Below are 20,886 nucleotides of genomic sequence, written 5' to 3'. Positions count from 1 at the left end.
ACTGGACATCTCCAATCTCAAAAAACGCTCACGACTGTTACTGCGCGTATTTTAAGTCAAACTGATCCGCGTCCTTATATTGGCGCCACCAGCGCCACCTTTATGCGACTGACGCAAAATTTCAATAGACGTCATCTTTCAGATGTAGAAATACGCCTACCACCTTTCGTTTATCTCGCGCAACTCCTTCTCGCTGATGGGATTTTTTTTCCATCAGTGTACCTCGAACTGAAAGATCGACAGTTTCGACGGTAACTGACGTATCCGTCGAAGACGCTCAGTCGCGTGTCGTGACACTTTTTCACAAATCACCTTGTAACTCGGTAACGGAGTGTCTGGCGAACCCAGAGAACCTTTTAAGCTAGAAAAACAAAAATCGATTACTTGAAATTAAGTAATGAAAGGAAATCACGGATAATCAAAGTCTGGACGGCCAGACAGAGATTTGAGCTGTCGTTCTTCTCAAATTCAAAAGAAAATAAACTAAAGCAAATCCTTTACTAGTATAGAAACCATGCTCCTCCGGCATCAAGTTGTATTAAGAGACTTTAGTTGCTGCAAGATTTCTTTGTCCATAGCTTCAATACGGAGTCATTTATTACGGAGATAGGATCATAGTATAAAATACACTGTGTGTGTGTGTGTGTGTGTAGTAATACTGTTATATGTAAAACTGTGTGCTTCAAAAACATGCAGGAAGGTAATGTCCTATGACGACGATGTCAATGAGTCGCAATTGGAATGTGCCAACTCATACAAATATCAGAGTGCAACAATTTGTGGAGATTTGAAAGAGAAGGTTCACGTAGGATCAGTCCCAGGTAAAACGGTTGGCTGACTTCGGCTCGTTGGTATGATGCTGGGAAAATGTAATCAGTCGACAAAACAGATTGCTTACTAAACCCTCGTGCAACCCATGCTAGACTATTGCTCACTTTTGTGGGATTCACATAATATGGGACTAACGGGTATGTTGAAAGTTTACAGAGAAGGAAAGCTCGCATTTATTTGTCTCACGGGAGAGAGTCATTGAAACTTTGCAAACCTGAGTTGGCAGGAGCTTCAAGATAGACTCCAACTCAACCGCAGATTGCTTAGAAAGCCTCAACAACCAGTAGTATGTGAGGAATCTAGGAAGATACTGCGGCTCCACTACATATCGTTCTAGCAGAGCCCGTGATGACAAGGTTAGCCTAAGTGCAGCGCATGCACAGGCATTTCAGTAGTTATTGTTTCCGTGTTCTATTTGGAAACGAAACAAGAAGACACGCCGATATGTGGTAGAATGGGAAGTACCCCCTTCCATGCACTTCACAGTGCCTTACAGAATACGGACATGCTTAAATGTATAGGCCTATGTTGGTTTCTACAGAGTGAACAGCTTCATGTAAGAAGAAAGAATTCTAACTGATGTCTTGAGAACGAGGGAAGACGCATAGAACAGGCAACGTGGTCGAAGACGCGAGAGTGTTATGTATCAGAGGACCTTCAATGGTGCGTTCATAGACAGGAAGGCTATCAAACACTGGTGGTCGTACAATAAAATCTTCCCTTTCTGCTGTTCACAGACCCTGGAAACAGCTGTGCAAGTTTTTGGTCCGCAGCTCGTGGTCGTGCGGTAGCGTTCTCGCTTCCCGCGCCCGGGTTCCCGGGTTCGATTCCCGGCGGGGTCAGGGATTTTCTCTGCCTCGTGATGACTGGGTGTTGTGTGATGTCCTCAGGTTAGTTAGGTTTAAATAGTTCTAAGTTCTAGGGGACTGATGACCATAGATGTTAAGTCCCATAGTGCTCAGAGCCATTTGAACGAAGTTTTTGGAAAGTAAACACTTGTTGACGTAAGGTTTCGATTGTATCTCATAAACAAAAGTAGGGAGTAAATAAGTGATTTTTTTCTCTTTTTATCCCACTTCTCCTGATATGAAACAAAAATACCATTATCCATAGGAGTTCGTCGCTATTTTTCCAAGAGTGGGCAAATTTCCAGATTTGCCAGTTTTGAAATAATTGATTCAATGAATCTTAAAACGTGTGGTGCCCAAATACGTAAAACATAGGACATCTCAAAAGATTTATAGTTACATACTTATCATTTTAAGCTATATTATGTTTGTACCTCAATCGTAAACATATTTGAATGGTATACGCAAAGTACACCTTTTTATGTTATTGATATGAATGTGGATGCGACCTTTTTGATTCAACGATCTGAAATTATATTCTCGGGTAATTATATCCATAGCATCCAAAGAAATACGAAACAATCGTAGAAAATATTGCGAAGAAAGATTTAGTCAAAAAGTTTCGATGAAAATGAAAAGTAAAATACCAAAAACGGAAAAAATGTCAGAATGATTGAGAACATAGTGCTACATATAAAGTTAAATGCCACATCCCTAGCGCTGAATTGGAGAAACAGGAATAAACTTTAAGAAAAAGGCTTATTCAATTTTCACGCCATCTATAACAGTTTGTTTGCTAATAAAACTTCGCGTCTGTTCACGTAATAGATTTATTGTATTACTTCAATGTATCTGTTTTTTGGGGGAGACTGGTTAACTGAAGTTGAACAAAATGTATTTTGAAAGATACAGTTTTGGATTTGTTAGCTAAAGCTTAGCCCAGGGCGAATATACAATTAGACGAATCTGGCATATCTGCCGAACCACCCTCAAATTGGCCGGTAGAACCAACTTTTAGCGGCCTGGGTCCACACCAAGATAATCTTCATCCCTCCAGGTTGTCACATAATTGTGCAGCATGCTGACTGAGAATGCGTAATTCGCATTTCTTTGACTGCATGTGGCGCTGTGCTGCACCTGTAGACTTTGAGAAGGTGCCAGTCCTCGAGACCTTGAAACTGCACACGTTTCTCCAGCGCAGAAAACAGCACTTTTTTTTTGACCGATGTATTTAAAATTAAGAATAATGTACACTGTAGCATGGCCGTGTTCTTCTGAGTGCACTAAAATAGCTCTGCCGTGTAAAACTGAGTAGAGAGTCAGCAAGCCGTCGTGGATTTTCTTTCGCCATAGACAAAATATGGAGAACTACTGTTGTGATTCAGTTGTGCATTAAACGAAGGGGCGTTCTTATGGGAATTGGGGAAGGGTAACTGGCGCTTATACTCTATATTTGTGTATTGGCAATCGGCGTCGGAATCCGTTCAAAAATGGTTCAAATGGCTCTGAGCACTATGGGATCTAACATCTCAGGTCATCAGTCCCCTAGAACTTAGAACTACTTAAACCTAACTAACCTAAGGACATCACACACATCCATGCCCGAGGCAGGATTCGAACCTGCAACCGTAGCGGTCGCGCGGTTCCAGACTGAAGCGCCCAGAACCGCTCGGCCACCAGTGGCCGGCTCGGAATACGTGATCCACGGTGTTAGACCGTCTCTTTTGCGCAGCTGGAGTGTAGCTCAGCGCAAAAAACGTAGCCGCACCAAGGAATCGGCATAAATTTCTATGAAAGCAGTGACAACTGAGAAAAATACACTGAGTTTAAGGCTGCAGCAATTCTCGTCTGGGTCGGCAATATTAAATCTGCAGTTTAGTGAAGTTGCAGACATTGATCGCTAGAAATCCGAGACAATCTGTAATGAATGAAAAAATTGTACCCAAATTAGTGATATGCGCTCTAGTATTACGGGTAATTCTAAAATATTTCTGTTTGCTGTGACACTAGCTTGGTAGAAAAGGATGTTGTGTGCAACATTGGCTCTGTTTCAAATAGTGCAGTTCATGACATAAGTTCATGACTTGCAGAAAACAAACTAACGCTAAATCACAGTAAGACTCAGCTTTCACTGTTTCTAACACACAATTCCACAAAACCCGACGTTTTAATTTCAGAGAATGTGCATATGATTAGTGAAACTGAGATGTTCAAATTTCTAGGTGTTCAGATAGATAGTGAACTGTCGTGAAAGCCCACGTTCAAGATCTTATCCAAGGACTTAATGCTCTCATTTTTACTATTCGAAAGGTATCTGAAGTAAGTGATCGTTTGACACGAAAATTAGTCTACTTTGCTTATTTTCATTCGCTATTGTCGTTTAGTATTATATTTTGGGATAGCTCTTCCCATTCTTTAAGGATATTTTTGGCTCAGAAACGGGCAGTTCCGGAAATAAGTGGTGTAAGTTCGCGAACCTTTTGTTGACTCCTGTTCACTAGTCTGGGTATTTTGACATTGGTCTCTCAATATGTATATATTCTCTACTGTCGTTTCTTGTTAACAACATCAGCTTATTCTCAAGAATAAGCAGCTTTCACTCAGTTAATACTATGCAGAAATCCAATTTGCATCTGGATAGCACTTCCTTAACTCTTGTGCAGAAAGGTGTGCAGGCTTGTAAATAAATAAAATAAATACACGAGGAAACAAGCACCACGTCGCATCATGGATTGCCACATTCTTTCACACCTTCTGCCCTCTCTAAAAAAAATGGTTCAAATGGCTCTGAGCACTATGGGACTTAACTTCTGAGGTCATCAGTCCCCTAGAACTTAGAACTACTTAAACCTAACTAACCTAAGGACATCACACACATCCATGTCCGAGGCAGGATTCGAACCTGCGACCGTAGCAGTCGCGCGGTTCCAGACTGGAGCGCCTAGAACCGCTCGACCACTTCGGCCGGCTCTGGCCTCTCTCCGGATAGCGTCACAGGCGTCATGAACAGGCTGTTGAAAGGTCTGCACGTCTGGAACTTGTTCAGCATACACAGCGCTTTTCAGATGCCCCCAGACACAAAAATCCAGGGGGTCTGAGACCGGTGATCTAGCCGTCTATCTTACAGGGCCTCCGTATCCTACCCAACGTCCGGGGAAGATGATGTTGAGGTGTCGGCGCCCTGTAATGCGGCAGTAGGTTGGTGCTCTGTCATGTAGAAACCACATAACCCCTAGTAAGGTAGTCCACTCCGGACGGGTCTATGACCAAATTTGCCACAGTGCCTTTCGTGCTGTGACGATATCCGGCAGACAGCAGCCAGTGTGCAAATAGCGCGTGTATAGTCAAGACGGAACGCGATGCTAAATAATTGTCGCAATAGCGTAGCGAGAGAGCGAAAGAGATGAGTAAAAATACGAGTAATTGTGCAGTTGCAAACTGTAATTGTTGCGGCCGTAAAACTAGTGATATAACATCGATTCCCTAAAAATACGGCCGGCCGCGGTGGTCTCTCGGTTCTAGGCGCGCAGTCCGGAACCGTGCGACTGCTACGGTAGCAGGTTCGAATCCTGCCTCGGGCATGGATGTGTGTGATGTCCTTAGGTTAGTTAGGTTTAAGTAGTTCTAAGTTCTAGGGGACTGATGACCACAGCAGTTGAGTCCCATAGTGCTCAGAGCCATTTTTTGAACCTAAGAATACGGTACAAAAGGAGTGGGTAGCTCGTTGCAAGCGATCAGATAAATTCAGTGTTGACAGTGCACGAATGTGCTCAGTTCATTTTCTTCCGGAAGATTACGAGCGTGAATTATAGAACAAGCTCGTTGGTTTCCCGATAAGAAAGAAGCTGAAAGCAAATGCAGTTCCGTCACAGCATTTACCAAACTGGAATGGAGGTGTACGTACAGCTGAAAGTAACAGTGAAGCTGCCGATGAAGTAAGCAAGCTAAATATACTGCCATTCATTATTGAACTGATTAAACCAAATTACAGTGTTGATTTCGTTAGCTTAAATCTTCTCAAATGGCATATGTTTTATGTGTGGATACATAATTGTTATTCCTCGCGTATTATTAATAAAACAGACAACATGAACCAAACGATTAACCATATTTTTTGTTATTCCCGCAGGCTGTACATGAGTGAGCTCTATGCTATAAAAATAGAGATGTGCGAAAGAGAGCAGTTGGAATCTGTGTCCCCAAAGAAGAAGAAAGTAGACCAAGTAAGAAATACAGGCCCATCTATGCAATCACTGATTTAAGACTTAAAGGAATGAACTGTGTGTTCCTCACAGTTTGATTCCTATGTTAGTGTCGCTTGCAGCGTTAATTTCATTTCGCGCCACTCGTCATCTTTTGTTTACTAGCAATTCCAAGGGGGCGTTGTGTGCTCTTCGCGGAGGAGTTCCTCGTTACAAGGGCAGCAGGGGGGTGACCGGAAGACAGGCAGTGGCGAGTGGTCGCGAGTAGTGCGACGGTTGTCGACGCTCTATGCCTGGTGTGGACGTTGCCTCGATAAGGTTACTGGCTTCAGGACGTGATAGAGGTGTCTGATTCAAGACGTTATGGAAATTCTATCAGTTCTGATTCCTCCTTGTTGCCAGTGTGGAAGCAAGACTGTATCTCGGTACCAGTAGCTATTCATTGGAGCGTTGAAAGGTGTCTGTTGGATTCCTTTCATGTCAATTTCTTAAATATGTTGTCATTTATGGCATAAATTCCTCTTCTAAATTTACTGTGGTGTTTCTGACTATCTGGGAGGAGACTGAGCAGTGGAACGTGTTACTTTTACACATAAACAAGAACGATCTGTCACACTGCTACACTTTAAAACACAGTTTATATGTAATTCATGTCACACACTCTCATACGGAACCTACATCCGCTTTCTTTTATATACTGTATATGATAAGATACTGTCATCCCCCTTCCCTTCTGTGTGAGAGGATGAATGAGCAAATGTATTTCTAGTTGCATGCTTGATGGTAGCAGACAAGCCTGTTTGCTAGAGAACAGTAGGATCAACGTCAGAACAGGTAGCTACGCTTTCTAAAAGCAAAGAGGTTTCTATGCTTAGTATGGTCCTGTCCGTCCCTTGTCATGTTGGTATAGGAAGCTGCCTCTCTGTTCACTTCCGTTTGTATCTGTTAAGCACGCTCGGTAGGGGCCCAGGTCAGTCGGTCCGCGGCGAGCATCTGAAGTGGTAAGATCTCTGGCTAAGCGAGTGTCTGCTAAGTCCGTAGGACAATGGAATTCTTAAGTTTAGCCTAAATGAAAATTTAATCACCTTTATTTCCGGTTTAGCTCTAAAATATCTAATGTTATCTTAATTTGCAACGCAGTGTAATTCGAGTGTGAAGTTCAGAATATCTTCCGCTATTTGCTTTGTCACTAATTTGTGAGTAAAGTGGAACTACGTGTTGATCAGTAACTCTAACTAAGAACATCAATCTTAAATGCGAATGTGCGTGAGACTATAACGCCTCGTCTTGACAATATTTTTCAATATAGCAACTTTTCTTTATGTTCAACCCACGTGGGGTGTACTTTGTGAGACCAGTACCACGTGCTTATACAATTGTTTGATCAATCAGGTTTCATAGTAAGACAATAGTAACCAGTTCGAGGTTTTTCATTTGTAAATTGCGTTTCGATGTAATTTATTGTAATTATCAAAATTATTGTGGTGTTACACTCTTTGGGTAAACCAAGTTGACCACGTGAAGCATGTGGTGTAAGCATCAAAGTAGCCCTCAGCTATTCTTTTCGGGAAGATTTCACAGAGAGTTAGTATGAATTTAGTTTACCAGTGTGGAGGTTCAAATGGCTCTGAGCACTATGGGACTTAACAGCTGTGGTCATCAGTCCCCTAGAACATAGAACTACTTAAACCTAACTAACCTAAGGACATCACACACACCCATGCCTGAGGCAGGATTCGAACCTGCGACCGTAGCAGTCGCGCGGTTCCGGACTGCGCGCCTTGAACCGCGAGACCACCGCGGCCGGCAGTTTACCAGTGTGTGTGGTAATTTCATGACAGACAGCATTGCGCTACAAACGTAACTTCTTTGGGTGAAAATAGAATCGGATGGTTGTGGTTAATTTCCTCTTGGATATGTTTCAACGTTCTTCGTGTGTTATTTTGTGAATGCAGTGTTGTATGTGGTCTCCCAATCTTGGCTCCCTATTTGATGTGCTCCGTAAGATTACAAACTCACATTTACACAGTCCTAAATAAGGCACCAGTTTAGTTATGAATCAAGTTTGATATGCTGAAATTTTAACGGAACAATGATCAAGGTTAAAATAAATGTCCAAATATAAAGTGATTTTTTTTTTAAATTGTCTATATATCGACAAACTGCCTATTGGCTTCTGTCTCGGGTTCTTCGGCCGACGTTCATCTAATGATTTTTCTGACGTTGCGCCAGCACGAGTGGCTGGCATTGTCAAAGCTTCACCCTCCATTGCCGGTGGTGAACTGGAGGCGAGCTGGCGGCCGCAGACTATATGTACCTGGCGCGCCAACGTCCGAGGGTTTCTCCGCGGTCATTTCCGGTGCGATTCTCCTCTTGCTACCTGCGACGGTCGTTCGCTGCAGTACGGGCAGCCAGGATCCGTTTACCTTAAGGCTTTCCTCTTTCTTGTTGAAACTGTTCGCGTGTTTTTGGATTTCTACAGCTTCTCTGAACAAGCGCGTGTGATAGTGCTTCTCTACAGCCAGAACTTCCGTGTCGGCGAATTTTATTACGTGGTCGGTCTCATTCAGTGCGTGCTCTGCCGCGACCGATTTCTCCACCTGCCCCAACCTGCAATGTCGCTTATGCTCTTTGATCCTGGTGTTAATTGATCGTCCTGTCATTCCGACATAAACTTTTCCGCATGTGCATGGTATACCGTATATTCTCGACATTCCAAGTGGGTCTCTTTTCTCCTTCGCCGATCTAAGACACTCTTTGATCTTCCTTGTCGGTTTGAAAATCGTCTTTACGCCGTGTTTGCGCAATATACGGCCGATTCTGTCCGTCACTCTGAGAATGTATGGCAGAAAGGCCGTACCCGACATTTCTTTTTCTGGTTCCTTACTTCGCCGAGTGTTTGGCTCTGTTACACTTCTAATGTAATTTGCGGAGTACCCATTGCTCCGCAGAACAGTTTAGAGGTGTTGCATTTCTCGTTTGAGGTGTTGAGGCTCACATATTCGTCCCGCTCTCGTTACGAGCGTACTAATCATGCCTCTTTTCTGGCTCGGGTGGTGGTTTGACAGATTGTGCAGGTATCGGTCCGTGTGTGTCGGTTTCCGATACACGCTGTGTCCCAGGTTTTGGCCGTCCCTTGTGACCAGCACATCTAGAAATGGCAGTTTCTTGTCCTTTTCTACTTCCATGGTAAATGTTATGTTGGCATGGAGGCTGTTCAAGTGTCTCAGGAATTCACCGAGCTGTTCTTCACCATGGCTCCACACCACGAAAGTATCATCGACGTACCTGTACCACACCTTAGGTTTGCAAGACGCCGAGTCCAGTGCCTGTGCTTCGAATTGTTCCATGAAGAAGTTGCCACCACTGGACTGAGAGGACTACCCATGGCGACACCTTCCAGCTGTTCGTAGAAATCGCCATTCCACGTGAAATAGCTCGTGGTGAGACATGCATGGAAGAGCTTTTAGATGTCTTGCGGGAACATGGAACCGATATGCTCCAGAGCGTCACTGAGTGGCACTTTCGTCAATAACGAAACAACATCAAAACTGACCAGGATGTCGTTTGGCCCAAGTTTCAGTTTCTTCAGCTTCTCAATGAAATGTCCTGAATCCTTAATGTATGTGTCGGTCTTCCCCACGTGTGGCTGGAGCAGAGAGGCCAAGTGTTTCGCCAGTTTATACGTTGATGAGCCAGGAGCGCTAACGATCGGTCTCAGTGGAACGTTGTTCTTATGGATCTTGGGTAATCCATACAGCCGAGGCGGTAGGGCTTCTGTATTGCGCAGGTTTCTCTGTATGTCCGCCGGCAGAGAAGACGCCTTGATTAATCGATTTGTATTCCGAGTGATACGCTGCGTCGGATCTGCGCTTAGTTTTCGGTACGTCGTCGGATCTAATAGGTCTCGGATCATTTGCTCATAATCTTCGGTCTTCATTACGACGGTCGCATTCCCCTTATCGGCAGGCAGTACCAATATACTCTTGTCGGCGTTGCGAGTCTTAATGGCTTGTACCTCTTCTTTCTTCAGGTTGCAAGCTGGTGGTTTTGCTCAGCGCAGTATCCTGGCTGTTTCAGTGCGTACTTCCTCTGCCCTTTCACAAGGAAGGGTCCGAATGGCTGCTTCGGTGTTGGCAATGATGTCCTCCATAGGTATAGTTCTCGGGATGATAGCGAAATTCCCTCCTTTTTGAAGAACAGACACTTCCTCTTCGGTCAATTGTCGTTCAGTGAGGTTGACCACTGTGTGTGATATGTCGGGAATCGGTTATCGTAAGATGAGTACTAAAAGATTATAATTAATGTTAGTCTGGTTGGGAATTTGGTAAGCTAGACTGGATACCTGGTGAAACAGTTGCGCAGTAATGCAAGGTTAACTTCTTGAGATAGAACACAGCTTTAAACCCACTTTTATGGTCTTGAATGTCAGCACCGCTTTCAGAACAAATTAATGCAACAACATTACAGCGTGCATCAATCAAAGTATGACCTATCAAGGAAGCCTATGTCCTGGTACCGGTAGCTATTCTGCGCAGTGTGCATCAATCAAAGTAAGACCTATCATACACCTTTGTTTAGCGGTGGTTGACATTAACATCGGTGATTCAGTAACCCGGCCATTTTGCCCAAGTTATTCGTCGTGACTACTGTTGACTGTTCCTATCAGACGTTTTAGTATTCTCTTCCATTTCTTCTGCTATGTGCTGTTGGGTTCATTTCAGTGTTAATATGCAGCCCAATGTATTACAAATGAATTATTGTTGTCTTGTGGTTGAGTCCGGGGTTTGCTTGAATCGATAACCAAGACGTCTCATACCACTCACGACGCATGTCAAGCAACCAAGATAAATGTGACTTAAATTTGCATTTGTGTAACTTGTTTATCCAGTTTTCTGTGAGGTTTTAGTTGTTGTTGTTGTTGTGGTCTTCAGTCCTGAGACTGGTTTGATGCAGCTCTCCACGCTACTCTATCCTGTGCAAGCTTCTTCATCTCCCAGTACTTACTGCAAACTACATCCTTCTGAATCTGCTTAGTGTATTGATCTCTTGGTCTCCCTCTACGATTTTTACCCTCCACACTGCCCTCCATTGCTAAATTTGTGATCCCCTGATGCCTCAGCACATGTCCTACCAACCGGTCCCTTCTTCTTGTCAAGTTGTGCCACAAACTCATCTTCTCCCCAATTCTATTCAATACCTCCTCATTAGTTATGTGATCTACCCATCTAATCTTCAGCATTCTTCTGTAGCACCACATTTCGAAAGCTTCTATTCTCTTCTTGTCTAAACTATTTATCGTCCATGTTTCACTTCCATACATGGCTACACTCCATACAAATACTTCCAGATACGACTTCCTGACACTTAAATCTATAATCGATGTTAACAAATTTCTCTTCTTCAGAAACGCTTTCCTTGCCATTGCCAGTCTACATTTTATATCCTCTCTACTTCGACCATCATCAGTTATTTTGCTCCCCAAATAACAAAACTCATTTACTACTTTAAGCGTCTCATTTCCTAATCTAATTCCCTCAGCATCACCCTACTTAATTCGACTACATTCCATTATCCTCGTTTTGGTTTTGTTGATGTTCATCTTATATCCTCCTTTCAAGACAATGTCCATTCCGTTCAACTGCTCTTCCAAGTTCTTTGCTGTCTCTGACAGAATTGCAATGTCATCGGCGAACCTCAAAGTTTTTATTTCTTCTCCATGGATTTTAATACCTGCACCAAATTTTTCTTTTGTTTCCTTTACCGCTTGCTCAATATTCAGATTGAATAACATCGGGGAGAGGCTACAACCCTGTCTCACTCCCTTCCCAACCACTGCTTCCCTTTCGTGCCTCTCGACTCTTATTACTGCCATCTGGTTTCTGTACAAATTGTAAATAGCCTTTCTCTCCCTGTATTTTACCCCTTCCATCTTTAGAATTTGAAAGAGAGTATTCCAGTCAACATTGTCAAAAGCCTTCTCTAAGTCTACAAATGCTAGAAACGTAGGCTTGCCTTTCCTTAATCTTTCTTCTAAGATAAGTCGTAAGGTTAGTATTACCTCACGTGTTCCAACATTTCTACGGAATCCAAACTGATCTTCCCCGAGGTCGACTTACTTAGGTAAATAACTATTTTATACTTTAAATTATGTAAAATTTGTTCCCCCTCATGAAATAGGGTTTTGACACGCAATGTTCAATTTTTTTGGTTCTGATCAAGTCCGCGTTATGTTATCTTAATGGTCTGTTAAGCGCCTCAGCACCCGCAACAGTCATATAGTTCATTACTTAGGTTATTTAATAGTAATTTTATTCCGTTCCTTCCAGTTCTCTAATTTGTTGAGTGACTACAAAGTCTTGTATTTTCTACCCTTATTCTGGAAGTGTGAATGCCCGTAATCTCCAAAGATTTATTGGCGGGTCTCTTCCTATATGCCGTTACAGTTGCCTCGCTCCTGGTGGCTGTTACGATTTCTATCGTGACCTGTTTGTTCTTCAGCAAATCGCTTCAATTAATCTTTAGGCCAGCGCTGGTCCATTGGGATTCCTTTGATCTTATGACAGTTTTATATAGCTCTACAGAGTAACTTACTGTGTCGAATTTATTAAGTTGGTTTTACATGGTCAATGCGATCCCAAAGTGATGATTTTGAAGAATAATTTGTAACCCCTTTTATACGCTGAATTGTTGAGTGTGAAACAGAGTTGTGTTAGAAGCCTGTTTATATATATTTATGGTACATTTAAATTTATTGTGCTACTTCCATGAATTAATGTACATGCCCCTTTTAATGGGTGCTAGGTTTATCCTGTCTTATTCCGTGTTTAAGTAAGCCCACTGAAATATCACTCCCAAATTAAACTAACTGATCCGGCTTCCTGTAACACGTGAATTTGGTTAGTTCTCCGTGTTCTACGATTTATCTCGTCGATAAGTGTTTCAGTGCTATAATAGATACCAGTCAAATCTTAACGAAGTTGTTCTGCAGTTTAACTGTTTATTCCCTAATTTTCGCGGAATTTAAAATTTCTAAATTCGCAAACCTTAATCTGTTTTGTGTCAATTGTTGTCAGTATAGCTGTGACCTACCTAATCAATTGCAACACGTAATTGTTGGTGTTTCAACTGGTTGTGTTGCAATAAATGCAAGCTTAAAGTGAAGATTGTGGGTGATTCATGTTTCCCGGTTCCTCATCCTCAGTAGTTCAAAATTAATTTTTTTTTAAATTAAAGCTTGTGTTAAGATTTTTCGGTGAGTTACTGGGAGAAAAGAAAACGAGGCGTTACAAGGACGAAGAAATCAAAAGACTGAATGAAGAAAAAGAAGTTTTGAAGAAGAAAAATGCAGTGTTAGAAATTATCCTAAAAGAACGTGATGCAGCTCTGAAAAGGATCAAAACTGTCAGGCGCATGCTGTTAAAAAAGAGAAAATTAAGAACAACTGTGGAAGAAAGTGTGATAAGGAAGAAGGTAGAAAACATATTACCGAAATGTTTGACTCCGGTCAAATTCGCTGTGTGTTACAAGGCAACAGACAGGCTAAATGGAGTTCCCAGGACATTACCAATTCAATAACTATAAAGGCCTTTTCTCGGAAAGCTTATACGTATCTGAGAATGCACAAAATCCATTTGCCCTGACGTGCTACGCTTCAAAATTAGACTGGAAATTTTAAGTGCAATCCAGGCGCCTCGAGAAAAATTTTGAGAATTTTGAGAGTAAGGGCTCATACATTTACTGTGTTAGAAAAGAAAACTGTGCTGTGTTTTGACGAAATGAACACTGGCGGCCGCATCTGCAATGATGCAATGGAAGACAAGAGTTTAGGATCTCACACCAATGTGCTAGTTTTCACGAATCTTGGTTTACGTAAATCTTGGAAGCAATCAATTTATTATGATTTTGATACAACAATGAATAGTAACCTGCTCCAAGATATAATAATGAAAGTTGAACTTACAGAGCTGCATGTTGTGGGCGTAACGTGTGTTATGGAAGGAAAAAAATTTAGTGTGTGGACTTTCACAAATCCAGCGAACAAGGAAGGGAAGATATGTGTTTTCTACGATGAGCCTCACTTACTGAAGTCTCTTGGAAACCACTTTTTGGATGAAGGAGTAGTTATACCGAATGGAACTTCAGTAACGAAGAAGCCTTCAAGACAGTCAGACAGGTGACGTGATTATCACACACCACTTATCAGAACCTCACATCAGTGTCACAGGTAGAGTGCGACAAAATATTAGGATGGCTGCTCGTTTATTTTCACATTGCACCGCTGAAGCTGTGTTGCATGTTCTAGCAAAGGAAGGTGAAAGTTTATTTTTGGATTAGTCAATGATGTGTTCGACGGTTTGAATTCTAGATTTCCCTCTGAGCATGGCACGCCTCTACGTGGTGGGTTCGGTCTGAATCTTCCAAGGCAAGAGAACACTTTAAGAAGGTTTCGAGATGTTTGCCATGATAAGCGCTTTGGGAACAAAAAGGATTTGTTGCCGTTTCAAAATGGGTTTATCATCTCCTTCACATCACTTCTGGGATGGTTTGAAGATGAAAGAAAAGATAAAGTAAGGTATATCCTAACATCTCATCTAAATTAAGACTGTCTGGAAAATTATTTTTCGAGAATTCGAGATCTTGGTGCTTTCTACAACAACCCTTCAGCAGTCGAGGTCAAGGACAGAATTCGGTTTCTTGTTTTAACAGGAAATCCAGATGACGTACCGTTATCAAACAGTGCATCAGTTGCTGATGACAGAATCAGTAGTAAAGCTGCTGCAGACACCGAAACGCACGATGACGAATTCACGAAATTAGCTCTGTATTTAAGTGATAGAGGAAAACCAGTGAACGCGCAGTGTGCAGGTATTTGTGACATTGCACACATTATGGAAGAGGAGGAAGAATTTGTGAGAAGAATCTAAGAAATAGAGGGAAAATATTGTGATGCAGAGGACTTTCGCCATACTCTGCACACTACATGCCAGGCTATCTTGCAATGAGAAATCCTTGGGATCACGAACCGAAATGTGCTCAATTCCTGGAACAAGTTCTGATTCCTGAATATCTGCTGTTTCTCAAGGGGGTCTTTAAATCCCACAACAGACTGGGTGAACGCAGTAAAAGAATTTGCAATTGTATTTTCTGGTTTTCATGGAGGCGCCATTCCTAAGTATGCCTGTGGTATCGATAGCTACGATGCCACAACGTATGTGCGCTCTCGTAGGATGGCACTACAAGAGCGAACGAACAACGCCGACGACAGCTCCCTCTAGCCAGCGCTGTGCAGTTCTACGAGTGCCGCTCCAGATTCAGTCTATTTTGATCACGAGTAGACGACCGAGCAACATTGTTTCTATTTCATAGTGGGTGAGCCACTACAGATTTGCCTTTGCAACATCTAGTAGCTGATAGCTTTGATACATGAGCGGCTTCGCACCTACATGCTCATCTGTACGCAAAGTAAAGTAATGGTTCAAATGGCTCTGAGCACTATGGGACTCAACTGCTGAGGTCATTAGTCCCCTAGAACTTAGAACTAGTTAAACCTAACTAACCTAAGGACATCACAAACATCCATGCCCGAGGCAGGATTCGAACCTGCAACCGTAGCGGTCTTGCGGTTCCAGACTGCAGCGCCTTTAACCGCACGGCCACAGGGGCCGGCAAAGTAAAGTAATATTATAATTTGCATATGTTCATACACCAGTAAAAGAGCTTTAATCTATATGCAGTACCGAAGTACTTCACCTTTTCCTGCTCCTACTCGCGTCCTGCACTCTCGGCCTATTTTGCAGAAGCAGTTCACAGGAGCAGACCCACGAGCCGCCTTCCAGGCGGGATACAAAAGTGACAAAGTAGTTAAATATTTGACATCAGCCATCAAAACGAAGTTTCCTCTCCCACACGAAGATATTATTAGTTTGTATGCAAGGACGAGAACATTTATCTGCATTAGGCATTTGAATAAAGAGAAGCATGTGCAATCAAGGAAGCAGAACGCAACTAAGAAGAATTTGACGTGGACAACAATGGCTCTGAGCACTATGAGACTTAACATCTATGGTCATCAGTCCCCTGTGGACAACACCTCGACTACGTAAAAATTGAAAATTCTCTTCCCTCCACCCGCAACCTACATTTAAAAATTACTGGATGCAGGTATGTTCGTTTACCGAATGGAATTATTGCCTCTGTGTGGAGTTGTTTTTAGTTATGTGTATGTTAGGGCCAATTTATTTATCTCTGTCCCTTTAACACACCTTAAAAGCGTTTAAAGCATTTACGGGAGACACACGCTATATAAACCTTCCCGCATTTATTTATTTTATTTAGCGTATGGCGATGCACATCATTTTATGCTTCTTACAAATGTTTAAAGAAAGATGTACATGAAAAACACAACCTTGCTTTCATATAACGAGCTGCCTGGCGCGGCCGGCTATTGTCTGCCTGCTGACGTCACGCGAGAGCGACCAATCAGTTTCTTTGTCGGAATGCCCCACCTGGCCTCGGCCATTCTCCGAGGATTGTCTGTAGCCCACAGATGACTATTACGCATATCAATGATGTCAGTTTCTGATAAAGGTTGCTTCGTCTGTAAAGAGGACTGACGAAAGAAATCCCGTAATTGTGATGATCTGGTGCAAAAACCGTCGACAAAATCGTTCCCGTAGAAGGAAATCCGCTGCTGATAATCCTTTCAATCGTTGCAGGTGATACGCACAGCTCCGGTTGTCATGCAGGATATACATAATCGTTCTTTGGCTTGCTCCACTTGCCTGGAGCTTGTCCTAGGGCTCATCTCTATATCCTCTACACACCAGTCCTCCAAATCTGGGGAATGCAAAGTCCACCATTTTCCTGCACCTTTGTCTGTCTGAAAGGACCCATGATCACACAAAAGCCCAAAAATACCTTCAATTACTGTATGATGTGGTTGGTGTCTGTGAGGGCACTTGTTTTGGTGTAGCCGTGCTGCCTCTCGATCGTATCCAGCTGCTTGGCAGTATACAAACACCATCTCGGCTTGTTTACGATATGAATACCGGACCATTCTTCTACTTACAGTTCGCTGCGTCAATCACATAGCCTGCAACACGGAAAACGGTCAGAGGAACTTTGATTCGTCAGCGTCATCTACCGTGGCAACGATGCATTTCCGGACACACGTTCATATGATCTTTCTTCTTCCGTATCCATTCAGGAATCTGTCCCTGCGGTTTGTCGGTTTTATTAATGTTCACCCTGTATAATTCAGATGAACAAGAATAGCTCTTGCAAATAACCTAAAAGTTTTAGATGTCCCCAAATTTTCAGCCCTTCTAGTCTTATCAAAAACGAGAAATATATTTCTGATAAAATTTACAAATAGTGTGGACGAATGAAATATAAAATATACGAGTAGCTTCAAAATATTTACATAAATGCTAAACATTTTTACTATGCAGTTAAAGTAATATCACTGCTACTTTAGAATTCTGAAATAAAAACACTGGTAAAAGTTGGGTAGCATTGCTCGTTGTTAGAGTAACAGGCAGCCAGTTCAAGAGAAAGGAAATGTCACATGTGCTGAAATATGCGCAAAAATTTCTGATGTTGAGTCTTACACAATAATTTTAAAATAATTTGTAAGCTTCATTCCTATTACCATCCCTTTTTAACATGTTGTTAGACAACGATGCGACTGAGTAACAATAATTAAAGCCGTTTTATTACGCGTAAGTGAACCTCACGCGTCTAAAATTATCTTAAACAACGTCTCAGCAACAGATTTCTTTTTAATGTTTCGCTCTCCTAACAAGGACTAATTGTAAACCTAAATCCGACGTCAAGATGTTATGGTGTAATGTGATTTAAAGACAGCTGTTATATATACCGTAATATTTTACCAATATGATTCTACTGTATGTTTTACAACAGTTACTCACTAATCTTCGAATGAGAAACTACAGAAACATACAGAATCAACTTGAAATTTGAAAGATTGTAACCTGCACACACAAGAGCTTCTGTAGCCGTCCATGGACTCTTTTTTTTTCTGGTGATTGTGCGAAAGGTACGTAGTGTTTAATTCTTACCTCTTGAAAGCCACCGTATAATGTGTTCCTTTCACATTTAAAACTTGCTGCACTACCTTCCGAGCCACTGGCAGTTTTAGTTTTGGATAATTACGATCTCTTTTTTTATATTCTTCTTAGATCGTTGATGCCTACTCCTTAAAGAGGTCCCTGCGAGATGACTGTGGGCGAACAACACATACTATTTTTCTTTCTTTTTAAGTTACGAGTTACTCCCAAATATTATGAAATAACTCATTAATAAGTGGAAAAATGCAAAAAGTGTTAAGACGTTGCTTTGCTTCTTACCGAAACACGCAGTTATATGAAAATGGAAGTTACTGAGATTTGCTGTTTTTAGAAGTTTTTAATATGTTCCTTCCAGTTCAAATTTTCGTCAGTTCGTAGACCGAGACATTTGTTCCTTTCTTCTTTACTTACTCGCATCTGTTCATCGTTACCTTGTTCTGGTGGTGGGTCGCCTTCTTGCTGAATCCACAACTGATGCCACAACGTCCTGCGTTCTCGATGGAAGGCAAACAAACACACCTGTGCGCGCACACACTATACGCCTCCGGCTCCCTCCCTCCCACACACACATACGCACAGACTCACTCACACGTCTGGCGCCGTCCACCCCCGTTTTCGTTTCCGGTTTTCCTCACCGCAAATAGCTGGCAGAATCGCGCTTTGTTTGCCAACCGAAAACGATGAGTGCTGTCGAAGGAGGCCACTTTCCGATCACTGAAAAGAACACTGACACGTAATAATTCGTAATGCTTATTCAAAACACTGCTGTATTCATGACAAATCAGTTTTCGTCGAAATAGTCTGCGCTGTTTTCGGTGTTGGACAATGTTATTTATGACTTTTCTTTTGTCTAAAGTGCTGGTCCAATAAGACTATTGTTGATGGTTCTTGCATCCTTGTCAGGCTGAGGACAGCACATTGTAATCTATAGTTCGGTTGAGCGTGAATCGCTAAAATTGAAATGAGGCACAGCTGCCTCCGCCTCACCAATCCTATTTCTCTCTGCCTCTCCCTGTACACACAGTGCGCTGCTTGTAAAGTAGCCGATGCGGAAGGAACTTCAGTTTTATATGGGAACTGAATTCAGTGCTTTGTTTGAATTTTTCTGCTTCGGTACGGCTTCACTCTCTAAGATAACAGCCGCTCTGCGCGTATGCGAACAAAGCTTTCGACTGTAGTGACTTATTCGGGAAACTGCTTTCACCTTTGATGACGATAGCAAGTTTTGTCACCTGCGAGACGAAAACATTTTACAAAGACAAAATTAATTGCGGTTCGACATTTACAATTCGTGAATTTCCTTCTTAACTATATTTATTGTGCGACTAGTCAATACGGTCTTTCTGAAACGCGTTTTATGTCGGCCCGGCATCTCTATAACTTGATTTCTGTGATATGTATTTCAAACATTTTTCAAATGTTCGATCAGGGGGCCAACAGTACACACCTTTAACTGGTCTTATCGTCTACATTGGTGTGATGGTAATACTTTTCTGAAAATCTGAAAGCTCGTCTTCCGTATTTTTTTGGACGACAGATCAGATATAATCTTCTAGTTCCTGTACCTCCATGTAAGTATATTATTTCAGATTGTATGTCATGCATTCTTTCTCAAGCAAGGGTCTCATAGGTTAAGGCACTGGACACGCATTTGGAGTTCAACTCTCCGACCAATTTCGGGTCCTCTGTAGTTTCTCTGAGCCTGTCACGAGGACAGTCTTGTTTGCTGGTTCCTTTGGGAAAACCGCAGACGATTTCTTTCTCCATTCTTGTCCATTCCGAACTTGTTCTCCGTCTCTAATAATATCTTTGTTGACGGGAACTCAAGATCTTCTTTTTATTTGGTTAATCGACTATTACTGACCTGTTGAACTCAAGTCATTCACTGATTTATCAAGCTGGCGTTATTGTGTCACCTGTATCTTCCCTTCTCCTACTCTTATGTGCTTAACGACAAATCTCTCCTTTTAACGTGCAACCTTTCGGCATATTGCTGCACTTACTTGCCCATTCTCAACAGCGCTATCCTACGTACACTTTCGCGAAACTGTTTTTAATTCACTTGTGCATAGCATTTAGTATCTCCATCATCGTTTGTCATCCGCTACCAACAGCGCCATTAGAATGGAGTATGGAGAGGCATGGGGTCAGCTCATTGCTCTTCCCGTCGTTGTCAGTTAGCCACACCTCGGAACCGCTTCTTCGCCCTGAAGTACTCACTTGGCATCTCGAGGTTGAGTGTGCTCCGTTCCAGTCCTCTCAGCAAGAAGAACTCACTTTTAAAGTCAGCTATTGAACCCGCGTTCCCCGCAAAGTAGTGAGACACGCTGACCTCTTACCTACGGCGGTTTTAACGAGCTTTGAGTATTCCTACATCATATATTTTTCAGTTTACTTGGCTCTTTCTCTCACATTTAGAATATGCTTCAATGGGATTTTAATAATATTGGCATAATGGGAGAACAAAAGTCGCCGTACTTCGTTGATTCGCAATGCTCGGCCTGTTCTTATGAGCATAGAATAACATGCTTCAACTCTGCAAATTACTGTAAAGTATCTGGCACTTTATATGCAATATGTCACAAAAATATATACACCTCAGAACTACAGCCGGCCGGAGTGGCCGAACGGTTCCAGGCGCTACAGCCTGGAGCCGAGTGACCACTACGGTCGCAGGTTCGAATCCTGCCTCGGGCATGGATGTGTGTGATGTCCTTAGGTTAGTTAGGTTTAATTAGTTCTAAGTTCTAGGCGACTGATGACCTCAGAAGTTAAGTCGCATAGCGCTCAGAGCCTTTTGAACCAATCAGAACTACAATACTTGTTTCTCCTTTTTCAGATGTGACGGTTTGGAAAATGTCTGAAGGAAGGATGCACCTTGAGCAAAGAAAGAAGTGCTACTGGAAGACTGAG

Source organism: Schistocerca americana, chromosome 1 (genome assembly GCF_021461395.2).
Source record: "Schistocerca americana isolate TAMUIC-IGC-003095 chromosome 1, iqSchAmer2.1, whole genome shotgun sequence".
NCBI classification, from domain to species: domain Eukaryota; kingdom Metazoa; phylum Arthropoda; class Insecta; order Orthoptera; family Acrididae; genus Schistocerca; species Schistocerca americana.
This window is presented reverse-complemented; position numbering follows the sequence as displayed.